This window comes from Pogona vitticeps, chromosome 2 (genome assembly GCF_051106095.1).
Source record: "Pogona vitticeps strain Pit_001003342236 chromosome 2, PviZW2.1, whole genome shotgun sequence".
Classification (NCBI taxonomy): domain Eukaryota; kingdom Metazoa; phylum Chordata; class Lepidosauria; order Squamata; family Agamidae; genus Pogona; species Pogona vitticeps.
In genome coordinates this window covers 255,157,440-255,182,629 of record NC_135784.1, presented here as the reverse complement: position 1 = coordinate 255,182,629, position 25,190 = coordinate 255,157,440, and the positions used below count along the sequence as shown (strand labels likewise).

General features: G+C 38.4%; 1 long non-coding RNA gene across 1 annotated transcript; it reads right to left on the bottom strand.

Annotated features, from left to right (window-relative positions):
* LOC144587000 (uncharacterized) lies at positions 1 to 22,707 on the bottom strand. The gene is made up of 2 exons (XR_013542120.1): positions 16,094 to 22,707; positions 1 to 11,536 (listed from the first exon to the last, which is right to left on the bottom strand). It is a non-coding gene; the product is annotated as an uncharacterized LOC144587000 (long non-coding RNA).
* Between the last annotated feature and the right edge of the window lie 2,483 nt (positions 22,708 to 25,190).

The window sequence follows — 25,190 nt, the reverse complement described above, 5'->3', positions numbered from 1 at the left end:
TGGGGAATTAGTGCATTTTGATAAAAGTTGCTCAAAGTTTTATTGAATTTATGTTGTTCTAGTTATCAAATACAACTAATTTAAGTTCAGTTTGATAACTTCACAAGCATGTTCACTCAGCTTATTGGAGGTCTTGGAATATTGGACTTGCATTAGCAGAACAAAATGCATTCTTAATTTTTAGAATGTACTGAACAGCAGATTGATGCTTATGTTTGATTCATCTCCTGAAATACTCATACACAAGAACTGATGCATGTCTATAACTCTGCTGCCAGAAGATTCATCCTTTTAAAAATAATTATTACCCGGGTATGTTTAAAGCTGCAGAAGGGTTTTTCCTGATAAGCGGGATAAAGGGATGGCTCACTTGAAATTTGATACACGTAAGGTCTTGATCTTGGGTTAAGGCCTTAAGCTTACTGATTCTTTGGGGGAAAAAATAGAAATTTAAGGTATGTATAGAGGACTGTCCAAAGAGGATTGTATTGGTTAACAAATAATCTCTCTCCTCTCTTTAGCTCTTGTTGTTCCATATATAGAACAAAAAAAAAAAGGAGGATTAATCACAAGATATGTTCCTTGAATGAGTATCATATACCACAGTGGCTATAATCCAGCCCACAAGGTACACATATTTCAGGCCTATTGAAATCAATGGGACTCAAATTGCATAACTAGGATGGATAGATGGCTGCCAGAGGAAGCAATAAAATATGTTTTTGTTTTGACATCAGACTTAATTTTCCAGCCTGTCAATGCATGTGAAGTCGTCATAATGTTTATGACAAGTGTACTGTGTATATTTGCTTAGTTGGAAAGAGCTTTGTGTGGAAACATCAGTGATAATTTTACAATTATCTCCCCCAGTGTATATTTGAGTTAAGCACAACAGAGTTTAAATTCCTTTATTTCATAACAACTTGGGTATTATTGTAATAGTGGAAAGAATCCTGTTCATTTCTTCCACTCATGGCAGTTTGTTGTGTGAGTAGCTGGACAGGTTACGAATATCAGCAGGGAGCTACTCAGAGATATCTTGCTGCATGAACTTGGAAGTGGTTCAGTTGCTTACACAATAGATTGTTGCATGAGCAGATGGAGTGAACAGAATTCTGTCCAGCAGTAATACTTTAAATATGAGATTGAGGGGGAAAATACAAAGGATGATATAAACACCTACAAATGAAACAAAACAAAACAAAGGCAATAGGCACCAAGAATATTTATTTTTTTAATATGCTCCTCATCCATCAATCAACCAATCAATCAATTTATGATTTATAACAAAAATGGGATTAATGCTGGTTTACAAAAGTCTGATGACATGTTTGCAAAAGTGATTAGTGGAAAGAAATTTATCTCTCTTACCAGTATTCTCATTTGTTTTCAGTTTTTATGTACATTTCTGTGAAACAGTGGCTGCCAATCCAATCCTCAACTTGCAGGATTTTTTCTTTTTTCTTTTTCTATTTTCCAGTGACCTTGAAATTATTTTGATAACAGTTGTACAATAAAAAAGTAGCTAGGTCACAAAAATGGACCATATCAAGGTGTGGACCCTCAGCAGCATCAAATAACCAGCATCTCCCTTCAACTGCCTCCCCCCCACCTCCCGGATTCATATCCAAAGAGGTATCAGAACATACTTTCCAAATCAAAGAAGACTAAATTGTGTTCTATTTCAAGACCACAATCATAGGCAAATGTATGTGGGACTTACTTTCAAGTACACCCCAAATCGTATTGGGTTGCAAAATATGTAAACTTTCTTTACTAATAAAAGAAAGCCAGCCATCGCAACATTCTTGAAAATATATTGCTTCATCATGTTTGCCAACCACATTTCATCAAAGATTTCCTAACATTAAGTAGAATGTTTCCTCTAAAACTGGTCTCCAATAGCACCAACATTAACTAGATGGTTGCAGGGCATTGTGGGTTTCAGAGAATACCAGCAGATGAAAGCATGAATTCTGAGAAAATGGGAGTAATCCATTCTTCACCACTAATATCTGTGTATCAATGTGTGGCCCATCTGTTTGGCATCAAACTAAGATAGGTTTCTCCTGGTTTTGTTAGGGTTTTCCCCCACCCAAAAGAAAAAGGCTATGTTTAAACAAATAACCATCTTCCCAATGAGCAGTTGCTTTTGGTATTTTGTATGTAAACTGATGCAGGTTTCAAGTGGGTTTTATTTGGATGAAATATATTACATTTCATTATATCCTTAAATACTATAGATGTATATTGAGAAGCAAGCTTTTCATTCAATTGCTTATATAAATAATTATCTTTTTTTATCAATTGATGTTTCAGCAAACAGCTTTCAATTTTTCTTCATTTTGGTTAACCAGAAAAATATCAGCCTTTGGAAATGGTAGTAGCATATATAGAACATACATCCAATTGGAAATATTTATTAAAGATGTTTTTCTATATAAGGAATTGCTAGTGAGCTATGACATCATAAACTTGAACCAGCTGAAGTATTTACTCCTTTCCTTAAAATGGCATGCTGGTTTTCAGTAGTAAATATAATTTTGAATATGGTTTCTTAGCTATCTAATCTGTCCTAAAATGTACAGCACTGTGGCAAGTGAAGAAGTATTTTGCTGAAATACATTAAGCCTATTCTGTTTTGGAAGGACAGGGTTGTTCTCTACCAGACCAATTATCATTTCAAAGACTCCGTTAATGGATTGTTGCTTCTCATTAGCCATCTCTTCTCCTCCTCCTCCAGATGTTAAATAGAAAATGAGGCCTGATATGTCAGTACTGTATTTCTTCTCTTTCCTTTTTCATGTATATCCACATGCTCTTGAACATCCATGTATCCATAATTTCAAATGACAACAGACTGAGCCAAAACAGATGTCCCCCCCTTTTCTGTGGAATTATATGTGCATGTACCCCTTTGTAATTTTTACATAAAGGGAATCTAAAGATTACGGCTATCTAGAGAAATATTTTATTATTTCACAGATACACATTCAGGTTCATCTGTAGATGAAGCACTCACAATAATAACTTCCACATCCTCACTGTTGCATTCTGGTTCTATAGAAGAACCTTCTGTTCTTTGGGCCTAGCAGTAATCCCAGTACAGTACTTGCTATTGTCTGTACTACTTATGTGCTGAAATGGAAGTACAGTGATGCCCCGCATAGCGACGATAATCCGTTCTGGAAAAATCGTCGCTATGTGGATTCGTTGCTATGCGAAATAAAAAAGCTCATAGGAATGCATTAAAACCCGTTTAATGTGTTCCTATGGGCAAAAAATTCACCGTTATGCGAAAATCCTCCATAGGGCTGCCATTTTCGCTGCCTGTAAGCAAGGAATCAGCACGAAAACACAGTGGGCAGTCATTTTTTTTAAGCCGGTGGCCATTTTGCAACTGCTGATCAGCTGTTAGGAAAACATCGCTATGCAAAAATCGGTAAGCGAAACAGCTTACCGATCGTCACAAAGCAATTTTTTCCTATCTAAATCATCGCAATACAATCGCAGAAATGATCACAAAAAATCTGTCGCTATGCGGATTCATCGTTAAACGGGGCACCCGTTAAGCAAGGCACCACTGCACAGTATTTTAGAATTGTATAATACCACAAAATATTTGACTCGAAGAGTCGTTTATACTAGATTACAATCACACACAGAGAGAGAGACAGGTTTCAGATTTTTGGATGCATTTAATACCCAGAGTGTTTCATATACGTAATGCTTATACTATGACTTTTCTCTGCTACATGAAAGTTTTAGCATTGCTTAAGCTTTGATTTGTGGACCTCCAAGAGTTAAACAGGGCTTGAAAAACTTACTTTGTTTAGCAGTGGTCCCAGAATCCCCAGGCTAGCGTGTCCAGAACATTGACCTCTGACATCTGTAACGCCTCCCCCACCAACTATTACCTGCTCATTCCTAAGTGTCATGTGTCATGTATATTTAACTTCTGGTTATAATGGCATTTGTGGAATTAGTCAAAAATAAGAAAACTGTCTTTTGGAATAAATTGGGTGTAGTTTTCTTATCCGGGGTGAAATCAAGTTTTATTTTTAAAAAATACCTTGTTAATTATGTAAATTTACATTTATACTTGGTTATAAAGCAACATTCTTGTTATCATAGCTGGTTGGAGTACAAATTCAAAAGGCACAACTCAGATTGAAAATACTTTAACAATGTAATAATATACATGTTTATGCAGGATTAGTTGGGGTTTACTAAAGGGTAAGGAGATTCAGAATTGTGGTTTTATCTGTGTTTGTACCCTACCTTTCTTTATCCAAAAGAGTGGGTAAATGGGTTATTATATTCAAGTTATGAATTTAACTTCACACCTCAGTTTCTTGTTGTGCTGCTAGAAATGCTGCAAGAAAAATGCTTTTTAAATTCACATTAAACAGGGATTAATTACTGATATTGAGCAGATGTGACAACTGTTAAATCATTGTTGTTCTGTCTTGTCACCTTTCTGACAGTTCAAAGATTCAAATCAACCCTCAGTTTTTGGTAAGATCAGTGTGGGTGCTACTAGGGTAACAATATGTGAAGTCACTACACAGCCTATTTAAACTCTAATTAGTTACAATCTTAGCTAGGGTAAGCCTCATTAAATAAAAACTGTATGGTCTGATTAGCTTACACTTAAAACTCATGTTAATAATGGTTCATGAATTCTGATGAGTGCTTGGGAATTAATTTTGGACACACCTAATGTGCTACATAATCAACACATTCATCCCTTGGGTATGTTGAGGCCAAAAGGGAATGCGCAGTATTTTCCTTTCTTCTTTTCTGGCCATGCACAAAGAATCTCAAAAGGTATTAAGATTCTGCAATGCTGTCAAACTTTGACTGAAAAAATGTATCACATTATTAGAAAATATATTTACTTTCTTTAGAGTTTTGGCACCTTGGAGAAAGCCAGTTTCAGCAGTAGCAACAGCAGCATAAGCACAAAAAGGAATAACAGCAGCATTTTTGCACAGTGGCCAATCAGATGCTCATTGGAAGTCCACCACCAAGATGTGAGCCAACAGCTTATGACCTCTACTGACTGGCATTCAGAAGGATGTCACCTCTGACACTGAAATTTTTAGTAACACTGAGGCAACTCAGAGTGACTATGACTTGCAGTCACCATTCATGGATTTGGTTACAATTGTATTTTAAAGCCTTCCAAGTAGGTGGCCAATACTACATTCTATGGTGGTAATTTGCACATTTTAATCCATCATCCCTCACCCATTGATTCTTCTGACAAAAGCTGATGGGACCCAACAACAACTGAAGGGCCACAAGTTGCCTTACTCTCATGTATAGGCATTATGATTTCAACAGTTTTATTTTTAGTTAATTCCTAAATGATCCTCTATGTAGAATTTGCTTTTATCACATTAGGATGATGTTTCTATTAAGCTATTCACCACAGTTCTAAGATGTCTTTCCATGGCAGAGGTATGATGTGGTTAACTGATGAAAAAATGAGTCGGCCTTTGAATTTTCCCTTCTTTGATGTCACTTTGTAAATAGTAGTGAGCACAAGAGGGTGTCCTAGACCATCCTGACTGTTGAATGGGTATTGTTAACATTCAGGCTGGCCATTTCTATGTAAAACCTAGCATCTTTCTTCCTGAAAATAATGTGGGCATGATATTGAGACCCAATATTGGTCCATTTCCTTGTGTTTTGCATCTTGGATACAGATGCAAAATATCCTACAACCCAAACTCGAGTCTTTTTAAATAACTGAGTGATTCATTGAGTATTCTTGCATTTCTTTTTGTGCTTCCCAGTGTCCAACAAGCACTTATTTAACGCCGCTCATCCCATTATTCATGAAAACTGAGATGCTTGAAACAGATAGAATTCTTGGGTTGTTAATAGTTTAGAGTACATAGAAATAACTTCACATATTATGATTTATAGCATTGAAGTTAGGATGCAGTGCTCACACAGATTAATTATGATGGATAGATACATCAGAAAATACAATGTATGACTCATACTCAAATCTGTATTTTTTTTCTTCAGTTTGTAAGTGTGCATGCTTTTAGAGACTAGAACATGGTATTGTAGATGAAAAGAAGAAGGAGCGATGACACCTTAGGCTTAAACAAGAAAAGGCTTCTTGTACAGTAATATTTTGAAGTCTCATTCACATGAGTGTTGACAAGTGAGTGGGTTCTTCAACAAAATGTTGGTGCTGCAACAAAATGTTACTGCTAGGGAAGTGCATGAAGGAAGCTTTTGTTCTTGTTTAGGTTCAGTTTCTTTCCAAGGGTACCTGTTTTGTTTTCATTTTGGGAGGAGAACACTGCACCCTTTGTTTATCAGTATACTGAATGCCACTTTTGGGTCATTTTGCACCCACACCCATAGTTTTTCAGTCTAACAAAGCATTAAAATTTAATCCTGATGGCAATGGCTGTGAAGCAACGAGAGGAACGGGAAAGAATGGGGCAGATGGGCATGCTAAGGAGGTGCCTGGTGCACTCAGGCAAGGAGACAGAAGGGAAGAAGAGGCAATCGCACAAAAGAAATCTGGTATGTTTGTGATCCTCTCTTTAGTTAAACTAACTGAATCAGATTTCAGAGATTCTCTATTAGAAGAAAAGATGCTATGTGGCCTATTGGAAACTATTGAAAGCATCCAATAATAAAAGTAAGGGTATCCCTTCCCCCCCCCCCATTAACGTTAACCCAAAAGTTCCATACCTACTTACCAATGCAATCATTTTGTGCTATTCAAGGTGCTGGTGACTGGAGGTAGTAAATGAGCCAGTGGAGAGTAAAGATTTAGTGTCGGGTGAGTACAATAGAAGGGCAACAAGCAGAGTTTGGAAAAGTAAATTATATGGACCACAGATTGGGAAACTGAACTCCAGAAGTAACTTTCAAGCTCTGGCAAGTACCCATCAAAATGGATTTGTTCTGGGAGGCTCATGGACAAGAAGACTTAGTTTCCTTTTCCACACTTATATCTTTTTCTGAACCCCAGAGATTTTCTAGAGAAGTAAAGGGCAGCCCGGAATGGTTTCCAGATTGTCTTTGTGTTGTGATATCTTTGAGAAGTCTTGTGAAGAAACCTCAGACATGCTGGCTGTACAAAACCAACCAGGTGAAGAAAAGAAGACAGTGATAATGGTATTTTGTTCGGTGCCCCACACAGACATTGTTTTCAATGTCTTTCATTTTCAGCTTTTTCACCTTCTTCAGAGGTAGTTGGGTAAGTCTCATTTTAAAAAGAGGAAGAAACCAAAGTATAGTGAGGTGGTTTTAAAAGAGAGTCTTGTCAACTCTTAGGACTGACAGATTTATTTTACCACAAACTTCCATGGATTACTGTCCACTTCCTGTGATGCATTCTGATCAGGTGCACTGCAAATTGAAAGCAATCCACATGCCCTAGTTGCATCTCAGCTGGATTACTATAACCTCCAGTATGTGGAACTACCTTTGGAAAGCATTTGGAACTCCAGATAGTCCGAAATACTACAGCCGGAATGCTAACTGGAGCTGATTACGGGGATCATATAACTCCCCTATTACAGCAGCTCCACTGACTTCTAATCCATTTCCAGGCACAATTCAAAGTGCTGGTTTTAACCTATAAAGCCCTAAATGGCATGGGTACAAGCTATCTGAAAGGCTGCATCTCCATCTATGAGCTTGCCCTGATGGAAGATCACCAGGGGAGGCCTTTCTCTTGGTTCCACCACCCTCACAGGCGCACTTGGTGGAGACACAGGAGAGGGCCTTCTCTGTTGCTGCTTCCAGACTCTGGAACTCCCTCCCACGGGAAACTAGGTTGGCCCCATCTTTGCTGTCCTTCTGCAAGCAGGTGAAGACCTTTATCTTCAGGGAGGCTTTTCCTTAGTGACTGGCCATCCAAGAGGGGTTTTAAAATGGATTATTGTGCCCTATTGCTTTTTAATGTCTTTTTAGTATTGATTTTATTTACTGTTTTTTAATATACATGTTTAATTCTTTTTGAATATGTACTGTTTTTAGCTTTTAAATATTGTCTTTTTAATTATGTAACCCATTTGGGTCCTTTGATCTGCTGCTCTGTCTGTCACCTGGTCTTCTCCACCTCTGCTTTGGTCTCCTTTACGTCCCTTGTCTGTTATTCCAAAAATGTCTTGCTGTTCTTCTTATTTCAGCTTCCTCCTCGTTCCTCTCTGCACAGATAGCTAAGAATAGCTGCTGTCAGCCAGCCTTTATGGCCCATTCTCTGAACAGCTAGCTTTGCACACCATCCTCTTTGCCTTCCAACTCAATTCCTGTTCTTTCCAGCCTCCATAAAGTGCTATTCACTTTGCCAGTTGATAAAGATGTACACAAAAGTTAGTACAATCAACACCAAGTGTCAAAAGTACAGACCCGTGTAAAGAAAGGGACTTCTACAACTCTGTCTTTTCTTGAAGAAATTACGTTCAGCCATTATGAAGAAAATCAATGACACACACTCAGTAAGGAACATTTTACTACTAAATCAATTCCTAGCTTGTTGCAGCATTGTCTAGAATATATTAGATTTTTGTCTGACTCAGGGGTCACGAATCCCTTCACAACTAAAGAAGTTTGCCATAAAATGACCAAGGGACTGAATGATGTATAAAAGTGCTGGAAAGGTCTTTTGAAAAGGAATTTCTTCTGTAGAATTGGAACAAGAACTATGACAACAACATCAGTGACAACAATGATGATGATGACAGACCTCAAGCAATTATTTTTAAACTAGTGAGCAAGATGAAGGCTTTTCAACACATGCACACTTCCTTTGTATTTGGAATTTTTGAGATGGTGTGGAAGAAATATGGACAGAAGAACATTTAGAATAGGCTAACTTTGACAAGCCATCAGAAAACATATAATTGTCTACTCAAATACTGAAGAAAGAATGAGGAATTCTTGGTAGTACAGTAGGACCTCCATATTTGTGAGGGATCAGTTCCACAATCTATTGTGGATGCCTGAAACTATGGATATGAGGTAACCCTATATACAACACACAAGAGAGCTGGACAAAGGCCATAAGAGTGCACCTTTGTGTAAGTGGAACCACAGATACTGATTCTGCGAATACGAGGGTATTCGCAGAATGGGAAGCTAGCATAATGGTTTCAGTAAGTAGTGGCCATAAATCAAAACTAATTACAAGACTGTTAATATGAAGAGGTATTCTCCTATAACAATGAAATACAGAGAATACTTCAGTTTATGGACAAACTAAGGATGCAGGATCTGGGAGATCTCTACCAGTTTTTGCAAGAATTTGTGCTGTTCTCCTGTTTGAGAGTAAGATATTCACAGATACACGTGGAGCAATTCTTGTGCTCATGCCCAGTAGATTAAAAGTTAGTGTGGATGTTTTTAAATTGCATTCTTATGGTTGAATTGGGAGTGAAGAATTAGAATATAACCCTTTACTTGCCTACTCAGAGTAAGTTCTACTGAGTTCAATGAGTCTTACTTTCAAGTAAGTGGATAAAACTGAAACCTAATCATGAGTATTTAATGAGGGAGGAGGTCATCATAATGCAAACTAACATTGCAATTTATATAACAAACAGAGGCTGCGTTCATACTGGCAATAAGAACCACATTTAAGCATCATTTAAATCGATTTAGATTTTATCATTCATGCAGTACAGTATAAGGGTGAAATTATGTAGAGCATATGGGCTGCAAAGTAAATTGTTTTTCATCTGGCAAACAGAGGCTTTTAGAAATACCTTGCTTCCAAAACCAATTCAATTCAGTGCAGTTTTGTGGGTGTGAATGCTGCTGTCTTTTTAATTTGTTCCTATGTGGATGGGGGGGGGGGGCAGAGGGACCACTGTTTTTTCTTTTAAATTTTTTAAAAATTCTTTCTCAAAATGTTTATCACTGCATCACTTCATCAGTATATTTGGCATTCCAACCACCTACCCCATTCTCTCCATTCGGACAGTGAAGGAGCTGGCAGAGCAACAGAAAACCAGCGGGTGCCAAGCGGGTGCGCTTGGATCCAAAGGACAGCGTGCACACCAGGAGCACTTGCCCTGCAAAGGAGGCCTTCCCCATTCTCCTCTTTCTCCTCATTTATCAGTCACCTCTCTGGTGTCTCCCCCATGGTTTCTAGTGACTATTATGACACTAGGTGGTACTTCCTTGACACTGAATTTATTGCTCCATCACTTATTTTTATTCTGAAAAAAAAAATAATCAAAACCTTTAAGAACAGTGTGTTCCTAAAACAGAAATGAAATTGGTCAATTTTAGCAGTGTAGATGCCAAAACTGGTCTAAATCACCAAAATTAAATTGATTTCCATCCAGTGCATGTGAACATGGCCAGCTAGTTTATACACCATGTGAATTGAACCTGATGTTTTTAAAAGTCTGAGTACAAATCAATTCAAATTGCCAGTGTGACCGCAACCTCAGTTCATATAGTTAAAAAAAGTCTAAGCAAAGTCTGCTGCTTATATTCTTCTCCACAGCACTTAAAGCACTCTCAGGGCAGTTTATAATTTAAATATGCAGGCTCCACCTCTCTTCCCAATGTGTTGGTTACTCAATTTACTGATTGCAGAAGGATGGATGGTTTAGTCCAGTGGTTCTTAACCTTTTTGAAAGAAACGCCCCCTTGAGCCATTGAGGAAGTTATCATCGCCCCCTCCCCGTGGCGGCGTGGCAGCAGCGGCACCATATCCACTGGCAGCACCAGATGCTCTGGATCTGGTGGCGCAGTGGGGAGGGGGCGATGATGAATTCCTAAATGGCGGAGGTGGCACGGTGGCTCCATTACCCCATATCACCCCCTTCTGTTCCTTCACCCCCACATCACCCCTTTTCGTTCCATCGCCCCTCTGAAAAATGAAATCGTCCTCTGGGGGGGCAATATCGACCAGGTTGAGCCACTGGTTTAATCAACCTTGACCCAGTTGAGTCCGGAAACGAATTCATGTTGTGAGTCGAGTCTTGATTGCAGTAGTGCAATTTATCCACTGCACCACGAGGCAAATAGTTCACAAAAAAATGGGTCAAATATTTGTAACCAATTTGGCTACCTTATGAGTGCAGAGTAAAGGATTAATAATATTGGGGTTGAAATAAGGTGCATATATCTGAATGAGTTTTCACGAGGAGGAAAGAACAGAAATAACTGTTATCATATATGAAAAGTTTCCGTTCCTGTTAGCATCATAAAAGTAAGCACAGACACCTCTGTCCTTTTCAGTCTCCCTTTCAAAATAATTCAAGTCTGATCAGACATCAAGGCATTTTCTTTGCAGGCTTCCAGCAGGACTTGTATCCAAGTAAGTGCACTGAGTTGGAGTCTATTTTTGTCAACACAAGCTATCTCCTTTTGTCCTTTAGGATTCTTCTCATGTTGGAGCTTTAGATTCCCCTTGAGTGTTCCAGCTTTCAGGCACTTTGGACAAAAGACCTTTGAGGCACTCTGGACAAGTCTCCCCCCCTTCTTTGCTCTTGTGTCCTGTGGCGTGTTCTTCTCCTCTGGCCTTCCAATTCCTCATCTGTATGTGAAATATTTAGAAGTTGAGTCAGACTTGAACTCCAATTCTGTTTGGAGGCAGCTAAATAACACTGTGATATCAGAATTAATAAAGTGGAACAAATTGACAGACAGTGTCTTCAATGCAGAAATATCAAAATGGGTGCTACCCAAGTGACCCACAGAAGAATTACGCTGCTTGCAATCCTAAGGACATTTACCTAGAAGTCAGACCCAGTGAACTTGGTGGGACTTGCTTCTAACAGAGTGACTGAGATACACAATATGGTCTTAAGGAGCTAATACTAGTTTAAGAAAAACAAAGAAAATAAGCTTTATTATATGACCCCAACAATATTCCCAGAGAGTCAAAATGCATGGAATCTACATGAGCAACCTATATATAGTGTCTGATATAGAACATGGAAGTACTACCATCCTGAGGCAAAGACCACCTCTCCCCAAGATTAGTGTCTATTAATTTAAAATCTCTTCACTTTGCACTGTAAGGCTAGTCAAATGAAAGCACTCAGGTTCTCATTCATTCAGTATAATGTCTACAGATATATCATGGTATCCCTGTCAATGTTCCATGAAGCTTACTCTGTGGAAAAGTGTTCATAGAATTGCAGCTGCTTAACAGTGGAAACTGTTGCACACTTACTGAGAAATAAATCCCACTTACTCTAGTGCAGAAGTTAATTACATATATAGTGGTGCCTCGCAAGACGATTACCTTGAGGAACGATTAATCCACAAGATGATTAGTTTTTGCGATCGCTGTTGCGCTTTGCAAGACGATGGTTTCCTATGGACAGTTTTTGGAAGACAACTACTTTTCCCCATTGGAACACATTAAATAGATTTCAGTGCATTCCAATGGGGAACCGCGTTTCACAAGACGATGTTTTCTATGGATGATTTTCGCAAGACGATTTTTCCATTGGAATGCATTAAATGGATTTCAATGCATTCCAGTGGGGAACCACGTTTCGCAAGATGATGTTTTCACAAGATGACATTTTTCGCGGAACGAATTAACATCGTCTTGGAAGGCACCACTGTATAGCCTGTCTTTTCTCAAAATATTGTATTTGTTTTCCTGTAAACATATGTATTTTTCTGGATATACTTTATGAGGAGGGAGGGAGGCAGTGATTAAAAGACACAGCTATGTAACTGGGAGTAAGTCCTCCTGGTGCAGTGGCTAAACTGCAGTACTGCAGTCAAAGATTCTCCAGGGGTGGGGGAGGTGGAGCCTGCATAATTAAATTGTAAACCATCTCAAGAGAGTTTTAAGCACTATGGGGCAGTATATAAGCTGCACACTTTGCTTTTTTGCTTTGTTTACTCTTTAGTTTTATACCCTCTCAGTCTGATGAAGAGATCCGTAAGAACTCGGAAGTTCACCTTGTTTGCAACTTTTTATTGACCCTACTAAAGTGCTACCCAAGCCATAACTTTGTTTTTAGAGATGGGTCACATGGCTACATTTCCCCTTTGTTGGAAGTACAATGAATAAGCTACATGGGGAGAAGAAGCCCTTCCTTGAGACTACACAGCCCTGAGAACTCCATCTCATTCAACTGTGACGGCAGCCTTTCCATGAGACTACTCTGCAATAAAGATTCCCCTGGGAATGAGTACCAGTTTCGCTTTTATTGAATGTCTAATCTCTGGATGAGACTGATTATCCAACTTCATTTCAATCTAGCTTCAGGACTGGTTCTGGGACAGAGACTGCTTTGGTTGCCTTTGTGGATGACCTACACCAGGACCTGGATAGAAGGACTGTGTCCCTGTCAGTTCTGATGGAGCTCTCAACAGCTTTCAGTACCATTGGCCATCATACGGTATTCTTCTGCCCCATCTCTCTGGGATGGGACTAGTTTTATGGTGGCTAGTCCTTCTTGGAGGAGAGAACCTAGAAGATGGTGCCTGTGAGGTCCCACAGGGTTCTGTTTTATCTCCTATGTTATTTAACATATACATGAAACTGCTTGGAGAGATTGAGTGTGGTTTGGGGGTCCGGTGTCACCAGTATGCAAATGACACCCAACTCTCCTTTCCATCTAAATCTGAGGAAGCTGTTTTGCTTCTATATCAGTACTTGGTGTTAGGAATGGACTACATTGGTGGTTCTTAACTTTTTTGAAAGAACTGCCCCCTTGAGCCACTGAGGAAGTTATCATCGCCTCCTCCCTGCGACGGCAGCATGGCGCTGCCGCTGCGGGGAGGGGGGCAATGATAACTTCCTCAATGGCAGTGGCGGTGTGGTGGCAGTGACACCACATCTGCTGTCAGCACCAGCTGCTCTGGATCCGGCACCACCGCCGCAGAGAGGGGGGCGATGATAACTTCCTCTATGGCGGAGGCAGCGTGGTGGGCTCCATCGCCCCATCACCCCTTCTGTTCCTTCTCCCCCACATCACCCCTTTTTATTCTATCGCCCCCCTGAAAAATGAAATCGCCCCCTGGGGGTGAAATCACCCAGGTTAAGAACCACTGGACTAGATGAAAGTGAATAAACTGAAATTTAATCCAGACAAGACAGAGGTGCTCTTGGTCAGTCAAAATATAGTTTGGGGAATAGGGTATTGGCTGAGGTTGCACTCCCACTGAAAACACCTGTGCACAACTTGGGTGTGCTCCTGGATTCATCCCTGAGCCTGGATGCCCAGGTTTCAGCAGTGACCAGGAGTGTGTTTGCCCAGTTATAGCCAGTGCAGCAGCTGCACCTGTCCCTGGAAATGTCTGATCTGGTCAAGGTGACACATACTTCAGTTTAGAAGTTACATCTTCGATGGATCACTGCAAAAGGCTCTACACGGAGCTGCCGTTGGAAAGCATTGGAAACTTTAGTGAGTCCTAAACGTTGCAGTCAGCTTGTTAACTGGCGCTGGTTACAGGGATCACATAGCTCTCATGTTATAGCAGCTCCACTGGCTGCCAGTCTGTTCTGGGAAGAATGCAGAAGTGATGGTTCTAACTTATAAAGCCATAATCAGCGCAACTATCTAAAAGACCACATCTTCTATGCTTGAGTGGGTTTTCAAATGGATGGTTGTACTTTACTGCTTTGAGTGTGTTTTGGTGTTGCTTTTGTTTACTAGTTTTTAGTGTGGCATTTGTTTGATTCCTTTTAGTATTTGCATACTTACTACTTTTAGCTTCAGATATTGTCTTTTAATGATGTGAGCCACCTTGGATCCTTTTATGGAGAAAGGTCAGAATGGCTGTTTTAACATCCCACTGGTTTGCTTACAACAGGGAAAAGAGCAGCATGGAGGGGTGGGGAGTTTCACAGAATATGCTAACATGTATTTAAATGCTACATGAAGACTAGAAGTTTTCAGATTTTTCAAGCCTTTCACATGTTTCCAAATTCCCCCAAATGTTCACCTTTCTTTACAGCCATTTATTCAAAAATGAAAATTCACAGAAATTATAAAAGATAAGCACCTTTCTATTCTGTCCCGTGAGATTTTTGTCTTTACTGAAACAGGAAACTGACTAGATGGTCTTGAGCCTCTCAACCTGATTTGCCTCACAGAGCTGTTGTGAGGATAAAGCGAGGGGAGGGGACCCCTTCATGTCGCCTTGAGGGTGTGTCCACATGCAGTCATGTGAGAGAATGAGTGCATGAATGGACAGGGTGACTGTTGGGGTGGGGTGGTGGGAGAGAAGAGAGAGAATCTTGGGTTTTGCTGAAACACTTCTCCAAAATACCAGACAAAACAGTAAAGTTTAGTGACCTTTCGTATGAGTGCATAACCAAGTGTTGCATTTTTAACCAAGGTGAGATGCTGTTCTGCACTCTCATTACTTGTTAAATGTACTATATTGTACAGGGAAAAACAATGGATAACAAGGTCAACAATATAGTTAAATTTGACCATCAGTAGTATATTGCGATTATGATTAAAAATATGATTTTGTGGGTGAGGAAGGCAAAAGCAGAAATCTTACCCTGCACAGTCAGGGAGAGGAAAATAGTAATGTAGACATAGGAGAGCCCCAGGGCTAAAGTTGTAAATTTCATACTATCAGATGAGCAGCCAAAACTGTATTATTTTATCTTGTATGGTCCTGTGTACAAGTAGTTCTACAGTTGCTCTTTAGAGTGGCTTATAAGAATGCCAACATTTATCACTACTTCTTAAATTGTTTTTGTCTCTTTTAAAGGATTGTTTTTGTGTCTGTATAGTGCTTTGGGTGGGCCTCATGGTAATAGTGATAAACAAACAAAAAACAAACCAATAAATAATTCTTCAAGAAGGATGCTAACAAATTGGAACAAGTTCAGAGGACAGTGAAAAGGGGGCTGGAAATCAAGCCTTATGAGGAAAGGCTGAAAGAACTGGGCATGTTTAGCCTTAAGTAAAGAAGACTGAGGGGTGATATGATAGCAATTTTCAAATATTTGAAAGGCTGTCATACAGAGGAGGGACAAGATCCATTCTTGATCATCCCAGAGTGCAGGACACACAACAATGGGCTCAAGTTAAAGGATGTCAGATTTCAGTTGAATATCAGGAAACATTTCCTGTTAGAACAGTATTAAAATGGAACCAGTTACCTCGGGAGTTGGTGAGTGCTCCAAGGAAAACTTAGATAATCACCAGGCAGATATGCTTTGATTGCACTCCTGCATTGAGCAGAGGGTTGGACTTGATGGCCTTATAGGTCCCTTCAAACTTGACTTTTCTATGATTCTGTGAAATAAATAAATGTAGATAATGCCTTCATATCACAATATAGGAATCTCTAAGCACTGAGGTACATGTGGTGTTTTGGATTAAACACCAGCTCTGTCCATTGAATTACAGGTACTAGTTTTGCATGTAGATTAATACATCGGAAAAATAATTGTACCAGTTTATCTGAATTGTTTTTGAATTAGATAGAGGATTGGACAGAGACAATTAATTCTTCCTTAAATTCACCTTCTCCTGTTTCTGGATGACAGGCTCACATGGAGTTGAGCAAAGTGAGGCCTATGTGGTGTGTGATGGTAGGTCCAGAGCCCCCAGTAACACTTTTGAGCAACATTCCAGAAGCAGGTTTTTTATTTTTATTTACATGAAACACGTTCAGGAGAATATGGTCTCCATACTGTGTCCCCCAATGAAAACTGTAAGTGAATATCTGAACATAACTGGTTTTTATTTTTGTAGTTCAATTTTTTTGGTCATATTTTGGGGAGAGCTGCAGCCCTCCACAGCCACTTCATCCAGCCTGATGAAGAGTTCTGAAGAACTAAAAAAATAGCCACTTTGGTGGCATTTTAGTATCAGAAGTGATATTATCACTAAAACAACAACACAGTCATTTCAGTGTATTTATTGCATACAAGCAACCTATGTTTATTCAAATTCAGTGCAAGTTTTCGATTTTTCATTCCACTTGTCAGCCTTTTCTTGTCATTATACTTTTGTGCTACTGGAAGTGTTGTCTATTCTGCCCTAGAGACTTTCGAGAATTACTGCAACAGCCAAAGCCTTTAGCCATGTTTAATGAAAGCTACCTTTCTGTGTCTTTTGGATAATCCACAGGTAGTAGTTTTTAATATACTGAATTTTAACTAAACCCATATTTTAGAGATAAAAGAAAACAGCAACCTAGTGAAATCACAGCAGACATATATAGCTCAAGGAGAACACTGGGAAAACAGCAAACCTAATGACCCAATAAAGCAAATCTTTATGGCCTTGACAGAATCTCTAATGAGTCTGTATTATGGAGGTTTACCACACGGTCCTTGTCTATCTTTACTGGACTATTTTAGTTCTTTAATCATTTACAAAACACATATAAATTTATTTTTGGATGCAGCAAGTTTAGTGCCTTGGAATACAACATATGCATCAGATTAACAGGGAATAAATAAAGTGCATTTGAAAACTGCCTGTCACCTTTGTCTGATTCTCTTACATTTTAACACTTGCCTGTTAATATTTATGAATCTTCATTTACTTTAGAATTTTGTGCAATAGAAATTAGGGGTGTGGAAACCCTCTTCTGCTGAAGACTGAATCTTCTAGAATGGCTGAAAGTGGGGGGAAATTACCTTATTTTGGATGACTGGCCATGATGGATTAAGTATTTTGGGAGCTGAATTCCAAAAAGTAAATTTTTCCATCTCTGAATATGAGAACTGCCACTGTCAGCATGAGCAGGGTTGCTCTGAGGTCAACTATCAGATGGGAGGAGAGAAAGGGTACACCACTGGAAACAAGCACTGTAACAGACAGCCTGCCTTATGGTAGAGAAAAGAAGGTAACTGTCCCAAGAGAGCATGTCACTGTCTTGAGTACAGCGCAATTAAAGGCTGCACCTCTGAAAAGAGCTATTGCCAGTGCCAACCAAAGGCATTCTGATGCCTGAGGCCAAGCAGCAAATGGTGTTCCTCCTCTCCAGAGTAAAGGTAATACAAATCAGCTGACAATTTATTAATTTTAAATATCTTGTCATGTCTTTGGCACTCACATGCACAATAACAGTTTAAGCTTCCTGTGTCTCTTGAAAACTCACAATAAAAAGGAAGCCCATAAACAGACATAGAAAAAAACAAGCAGAATGTAAAATGGGAAAGTAAGATTAAACAAGTTTATAGGGAAATATATTGAGAAAGATCAAAATGGTTTTATACAAGGTAGACAGATGTCAGATACAATGAGGAAGGTGCTTAGCTTGATGTATTTAGCAAAAGAATTAAAAATGTAAGGCAGGTGTAATATCCCTAGATATTTTCAAAGCTTTTGATTCGGTTGAATAGGATGCATTAAAAATATTGCTAAAACAGATAGGATTCGGTACCCAATTTAGACAAATTATTCAACAATTATATTCAGAGAACTCTGCAAAAATAAGAATAAATGATGGCATAACAGAATCAATAAGTTTAGGCTGAGGAACGAGACAAGGCTGCCCCTTATCTCCAACTTTATATTGATAATAGAAGTGCTGGCAGTGATCAGAAATGATAGTTTAATTAAAGGTGTAGACAACAGAGAGGAGGATAAAATAAATCTTTTTGCAGATGACACACTATTAATAATTAAAAACCCAAAAGAAACATTGCAGATTATTAGAAAACAATTGAATCGTTTTGAAGAAATAACGGGTTTGAAAGTAAATTGGGAGAAATCAGAATGTATTTTATTAAATCATTTAGAAGTAGATGAGAATGAAATGAAAAAAAGAATTTAAGGGGAGAATAAAGTATAATTAAATATTCAGATGTTTATATTACATGGAATTTACAAGAAACAATTAAAGTAAATGTGGATAAGTTGAAGAAAGAAATTAATGAACAGATAAATCAATATAAAAATTTACAATTGTCATGGTTTGGAAGAATAGCATTAAGTAAAATGAAGATTATTCCTATTATTTTGGATGCTCCCAATAAAGATTGAAAAAATATATCTGAAAAATTGGCAGAACTTGATAAATACAGTGGTGCCTCACTTAACGAATGCCCCGCATTATGACGAATCCGCTTTACGACAATCTTTTTGCTATCACAATTGCGATCGCAAAACAATGGTCTAAATGGGGGAATTTCACTTAGCAATGATCAGTTCCCTGCTATGGGAACTGATTTTCACTTTATGATGATCAAAAACAGCTGATCGTTGGGTTTTCAAAATGGCCACCGGGTGCTTAAAATGGCTCCCCGCTGTGCTTAGGGACGGATTCCTTGCTATACAGGCACCAAAAATGGCTGCCGTATGGAGGATCTTCACTGGACGGTGAGTTTTTACCCCACTGGAACGCATTGAACGGGTTTCAATGCATTTCAATGGGCTTTTTATTTTTGCTTTATGATGTTTTCCCTTAACAGTGATTTTCCTGGAATGCATTATCATCGTTTAGCGAGGCACCACTGTACAGTATATCACAGAAGTGAATACACTCCCTCACATTTCATAAATATTTTATATCTTTTCATGTGACAACACTGAAGAAATGACACTTGGTAAATTGGGTACCGAATGTAGCAATGAGTATACAGCTTGTATAACAGTGTAAATGTGCTGTCCCCTCAAAATAAGGCAACACACAGCTGTTAATGTCTAAACCGCTGGCAACAAAAATAAGTACAACCCTAATTGACAATGTCCAAATTGGGCACAAAGTGTCAATATTTTGTGTGGCCACCATTATTTTCCAGCACTGCCTTAACCCTCTTGGGCATAAGTTCACCAGAGCTTCACAAGTTGACACTGGAGTCCTCTTCCACTCCTCCATGACGACATCACAGAGCTGGTGGATGTTAGAGACCATGGGCACCACCACCTCCCATTTCAGGATGCTCCACAAATGCTCAATAGGGTTTAGGTCTGGAGACATGCTTGTTTATCTTGGTCTCATCAGACCACAGGATATATTTCCAAAAATCCATGTCCTTAGTCTGCTTGATTGCAGCAAATCGTACATGGGCTTTCTTGTGCGTTATCTTTAGAAGAGTCTTCCTTCTGGGATGACAGCCCTGGAGACCAGTTTGATGCAGTGTGTGGCATATGGTCTGAGCACTGACAGGCTGAGCCTCCATCTCACCCCTTCAACCTCTCCAGCAATGCTGGCAGCACTCATATGTCTATTTCCCAAAGCCAAACTCTGGATATGACGCTGAGCACGGGCACTCACCTTCTTTGGTTGACCATGGCAAGACCTTTTTTGAGTGAAACCTGTCCTGTTAAATTGCTGTATGGTCTTGGCCATTGTGCTGCAGCTCGGTTTCAGGGTTTTGGCCATCTTCTTATAGCCTAGACCATCTTTCTGTAGAGCAACAATTCGTTTTTTCAGATCCTCAAGTTCACTACCATGAGGTGCCATGTGCAACTTCCAGTGACTAGTCTGAGAGAGAGAGAGAGAGTGATAACATCTGCTCCCCCTTCACACCTGAGATTTCTGACACTAATGGATCTCATGATACCAGGGAGGGAAAAGAGCTACTTGGGCCCAATTTAGACATTGTCACTTAGGGGTGTACTCACTTTTGTTGCCAGCAGTTTAGACATTAATGGCTGTGTGTTGCCTTATTTTTACGGACAACACATTTACACTGTTATACAAGCTGTATATTCACTGCATTACATTGTAACCAAGTGTCATTTCTTCAGTGTTGTCACATGAAATGATATACTAAAATATTTATGAAATGTGAGGGGATGTACTCACTTCTGTGATATACTGTAGCTATTGTGCTGGAAACAAAAGAATAAGGATAAATAAGAAACTATGGTATATTCCATAAAAAGAAGGAGGACTTGGACTACTGAACGTTAAAGCATATTATATTGCAAACCAACTTAGACATATTCCAGATATTATTGCACATAGTAGAAACTTAATATGGAGGGAAATGGAATTGTCAGAACATTTTAATAGATTGGAGAATATTTTCTTTAAAGAAAAAATCGCAGAAGAAATAAAAAGAATAATCCTTTTTTAAAAGAATATGTTAGAATGATGGAAAGAATATACATACATATATAGTCCACTTATTTCACCATTACAAGAAGTAGTGGAAGCTTGCAATTTCCCCCAAAACCTTAAAACTAAACTTAAAGAAGTATTAGTAGAGAAAGGATAAATACAATAAAGGCTTGGATGAAAAATATGAAAGATAAAAATACTATAAAGGAAATTTTGGGAGAGGAAGAGGGGATATCTTGGTTAAATATACTCCAAATGGAAAGTTGGACAAGGGAGTGGTCTAAAAAAGTAGGAGAAACTAGAAAATTGACTAAATTTGAGGAGCTCATAGAGCAAAGACAAGTTCAAGAGGAAGGAAATAAAAGAAAGGGCACAGTAAGTGTGATTTATAAGATTCTAATAAATGTTGGATATGAAAAAGCTATCATGAAAAAGCTTCCTCCAAGAGGATTTGGAGGAAGAGTTTAAAAGTAAGGATTCAAACAAAATATGGTCACAAAGAATAATGAAGACTATGTCTATCAGGGTAAAAGAAAATTGTTCTAAGGTCACATGGAGATGATACCTTATCCCAGTAAGATTGAATATTATAGTAAGATTGAATATTATAAATAAAAATATATCATCTCAATGCTGGAGATGTAAAAAGGAAAAAGGAAGTTATTTACATATGTGGTGGACTTGCAAAATAAGAAAGAATGAATGGGCATTGGTTTTCAAAGAAATTAGAGAAATTATTGGATATAATATTCAAATATCACCAACTGTTGCTCTTTTAAACATAATCAAGGATGACCATCTTAAAAAAGAACAGAAAGAACTAATTGTTAATGGTCACAGTAACAATACTAATATTTGCAAAAAATTGGAAAAATGAGAAACAAATTAATCTTGAAGATTGGTATAAAGAAATGTGGAGTATAGCGATCAATGATAAGCTAACATGTGAAATAAAAGTAAGAAAAAAGGTAACGGTTTCCCTTGACATTTAGTCCAGTCATGTCTGACTCTAGGGCGTGGTGCTCATCCCCATTTCCAAGCCAGCGTTTGTCCGAAGATAATTTCCGTGGTCATGTGGCCAGTGCAACTAGACACGGGACGCCATTATTTTCCCACCAAGGTGGTACCTATTTATCTACTCGCATTTTTACATGCTTTTGAACTGCTAGGTTGGCAGGAGCTGGGACAAGCAATGGGGGCTCACTCCATCACGTGGATTCGATCTTAGGACTGCTGGCCTTCTGACCTTGCAGCACAGAGGCTTCTGCAGTTTAACCTGTAGAGCCACCACGTATCTTTTTAAAAGTAAGAATGGGAGTGACAAAATACAACGATTTTAAAGAGGTATAGAATCCATATTTGAATTATGTTTCTGTAAAGGGGAAAGGTCTTAAGTCAGCAGAAGAATCAATGTAGTTTTGGAATGGAATGGGGTGAACAGAGATTGAAAGAATATATTGTCATTATTGTTTTTCTTTAATTAATAATTTTTAAAAATGAGAATGTAAGATGGGAACAGAAACACAGCTGAATTTCAAAAGATTGAATTCAGTACTTAAAATGTACCTTGTAATCACAGGGTTATGTATTTTAATTCCCTTATCACATTTCTATCACATATCTTATGCTTTTAATATCTTGGTTTGGCATAGTTCTTTTCTGCATACACACACTATGTACAGGTTAAGAGAAGTATTGCTTGAAGCAGCAACTCCCTATACATTACCTTGGAGTAGGTGCAAATGAACCCAGTCACACTTACCTCTGAGCAGATATGCACAGGATTTCATTGCTAAGCGGGGTGGTGGTGAGATTATCATAAGATCTTTATTAATAAAATGAAACAAAATTCTGGAAAATGCATTTGATAAACAGCATATAATATCATCCTTAAACAGTGAAGTTGATTTGTTTTATTTCCATAGTATTAGTATTTTAGCTCTTTAAAAAAGAGAAAACCATGTATCAACTACCGTATTTTTCGCTCTATAAGACGCACCTTTCCATAAGACGCATCGATTTTTTAGGAGAAGAAAACAGGAAAATATAATCTGTTTTCTTCGCTCCATAAGATGCACAGACTTTCCACCCCCCTGTTTTGTGGGAAAAAAGTGAGTCTTATGGTGCAAAAAATACAGTATATAGTAAACTGTTTAGAATCATATTTACATTAATATCAAACAAATTTCATTTCTTATACTCTTACCCTCTTTAATTTATACGTAACCATTAAACTTTGTTTTAGAAGTTTGTTAATGAATAAATAAATGTATGTATACATTGTTTATATCTTTACAATAGATCCCAACATTATTTTCTGATATGTTTATGCTAGAAAGAAATTATAATTCTGGAAGGGTCAACATAAAATTTTGCAGTAACACCTCACCCATCCCCCAAAGCTGGGTGAAGAATGCATTCTTCTACATCTGTTTTATTTAATATACTTGAAGAGGCTAAGAAAACAATGGCTTAAAATGGGCCCCATGGCAGAACATGCAGACTCCATGGTGACTGATAGATAAAAACCTTTGCCTTCTATTTTTGTGACATGTTTTGGGAAAGAAAGGTAGTAAAGTTTTGTTGCCAGATCGCTACTGAGAGTGGAGACAGAGGTCTAGTCATAACACAAATGTTCTCTGACAGCAAGAGAGACAGGTTTGTTTGCTTGAGAACTGTGTGCGAGGCCATCCTCTGTAAACTATAAAAATAGTTTTAAAAGAGACTTTCTGAAATAAAAGCTGGAGAGAGGATGGAACTGTGGCTTATTCTGTGTTCTCTTTAAGTTCTTGAATTGGTGGGACTTAAAAGAGAGAGTAAAGTATGTTGTTCATACTGTTTAATGTATTTAGCCTATTGACAAAGTATTTTCAGAAATCCTGTCACTTTTAGAGCCAATTGCTACAGTTTAAGAAAGTTCCATAGACATTGGCTAAAATCCAGTAGTAAGTCATAATTAGTGTAGGTCTATTGACTCAGGGGAATCTGGTGAGTCAACACTTATACAAGTTTGACTAATTTAATGGGCCTACTCTAGTTCTGATTTACTGCTGGATTTCAGCCTCTATCTGTTGCACGAGGAATTGTGTAATTCGGTAGGAGGTAGATAAAATTTATGGAAATTTCTTAACTTGTGGCAATGTCCTTCTGAACATTACGCCTTTCATGTAAATACACAACAGGACTTCAGCCACTGGGTTTACTGTGCAATTCACTTGGTGTTTTTTATAAACAAATATTCTGCAGATATTTGCATTATTTTTCCACATAAATGTTGTGTCTATAATATAAGAACAAGTGGGGAACCAGGGAATCCACAATCCTTTATAAATTTAAGCAGCCGCCTTTCTTGAAAGGGGGTTTATTCTGAAAAAGGAACCTCAACTTCCTGAAAGCTTCAACATTTCTAAGTTCTGGGAGTCAAGTGATCAGAAATCTCTGCTCAGAAATGGTTGTTTCTTCAATAAATTGTTGTTATTTATTCACTTACTGGATTGCTAAATCTCACACTAAATGCTTTTTGGGAAGTGTATAGTCTGTTAAAAATATGAAATAACACAATGAGCAAAGAAGTCTAATATGGAAAACTAAGACCGGCAACAGAAAGGGGGGAAAAAGAAAATATTTTGGCATATAAAACAGAATGAAAACCAGCAGCAGGATAAAAATTCAAAGGTGTAAAAGCATATAAACAGTTCTTAAAATGCCTGAGAAAATTGGAGGGGGGGAAGCTTCATCCGGTACTAAAATGGCCATAATGTCAACACCTGGATTTAAGATAACAGTCCCCCTGGTGCTGTATGCAAGTAGAGGGCCTTTGTTCAAATCTTCAAAGTTACAAGCCTTCTCTAAAATTTGAAGTACTCGCTGTAAAAACTAGTGTTTTTACTTTTGAAAACTATAAAATGGGCAAATATATGCATATAAACACAAATATAAAAGCAGCACTGTTAAAAACTTACATTGAACAGGCCACATTACACAGGCAGTACAGAGCAGCACACTGCCTGGTAAAGGTAAAGGTTCCCCTTGACATTCTTAGTCCAGTCATGTCCGACTTTAGGGGGCGGTGCTCATCCCGTTTTTCAAACCATAGAGGCAGCGCTTGTCCGAAGACAGTTTCCGTTGTCACGTGGCCAACGTGACTAGGGAATTCCATTTTACCTTCCCACCGAGGTGGTACCTATTTATCTACTCGCATTTACATGCTTTCGAACTGCTAGGTTGGT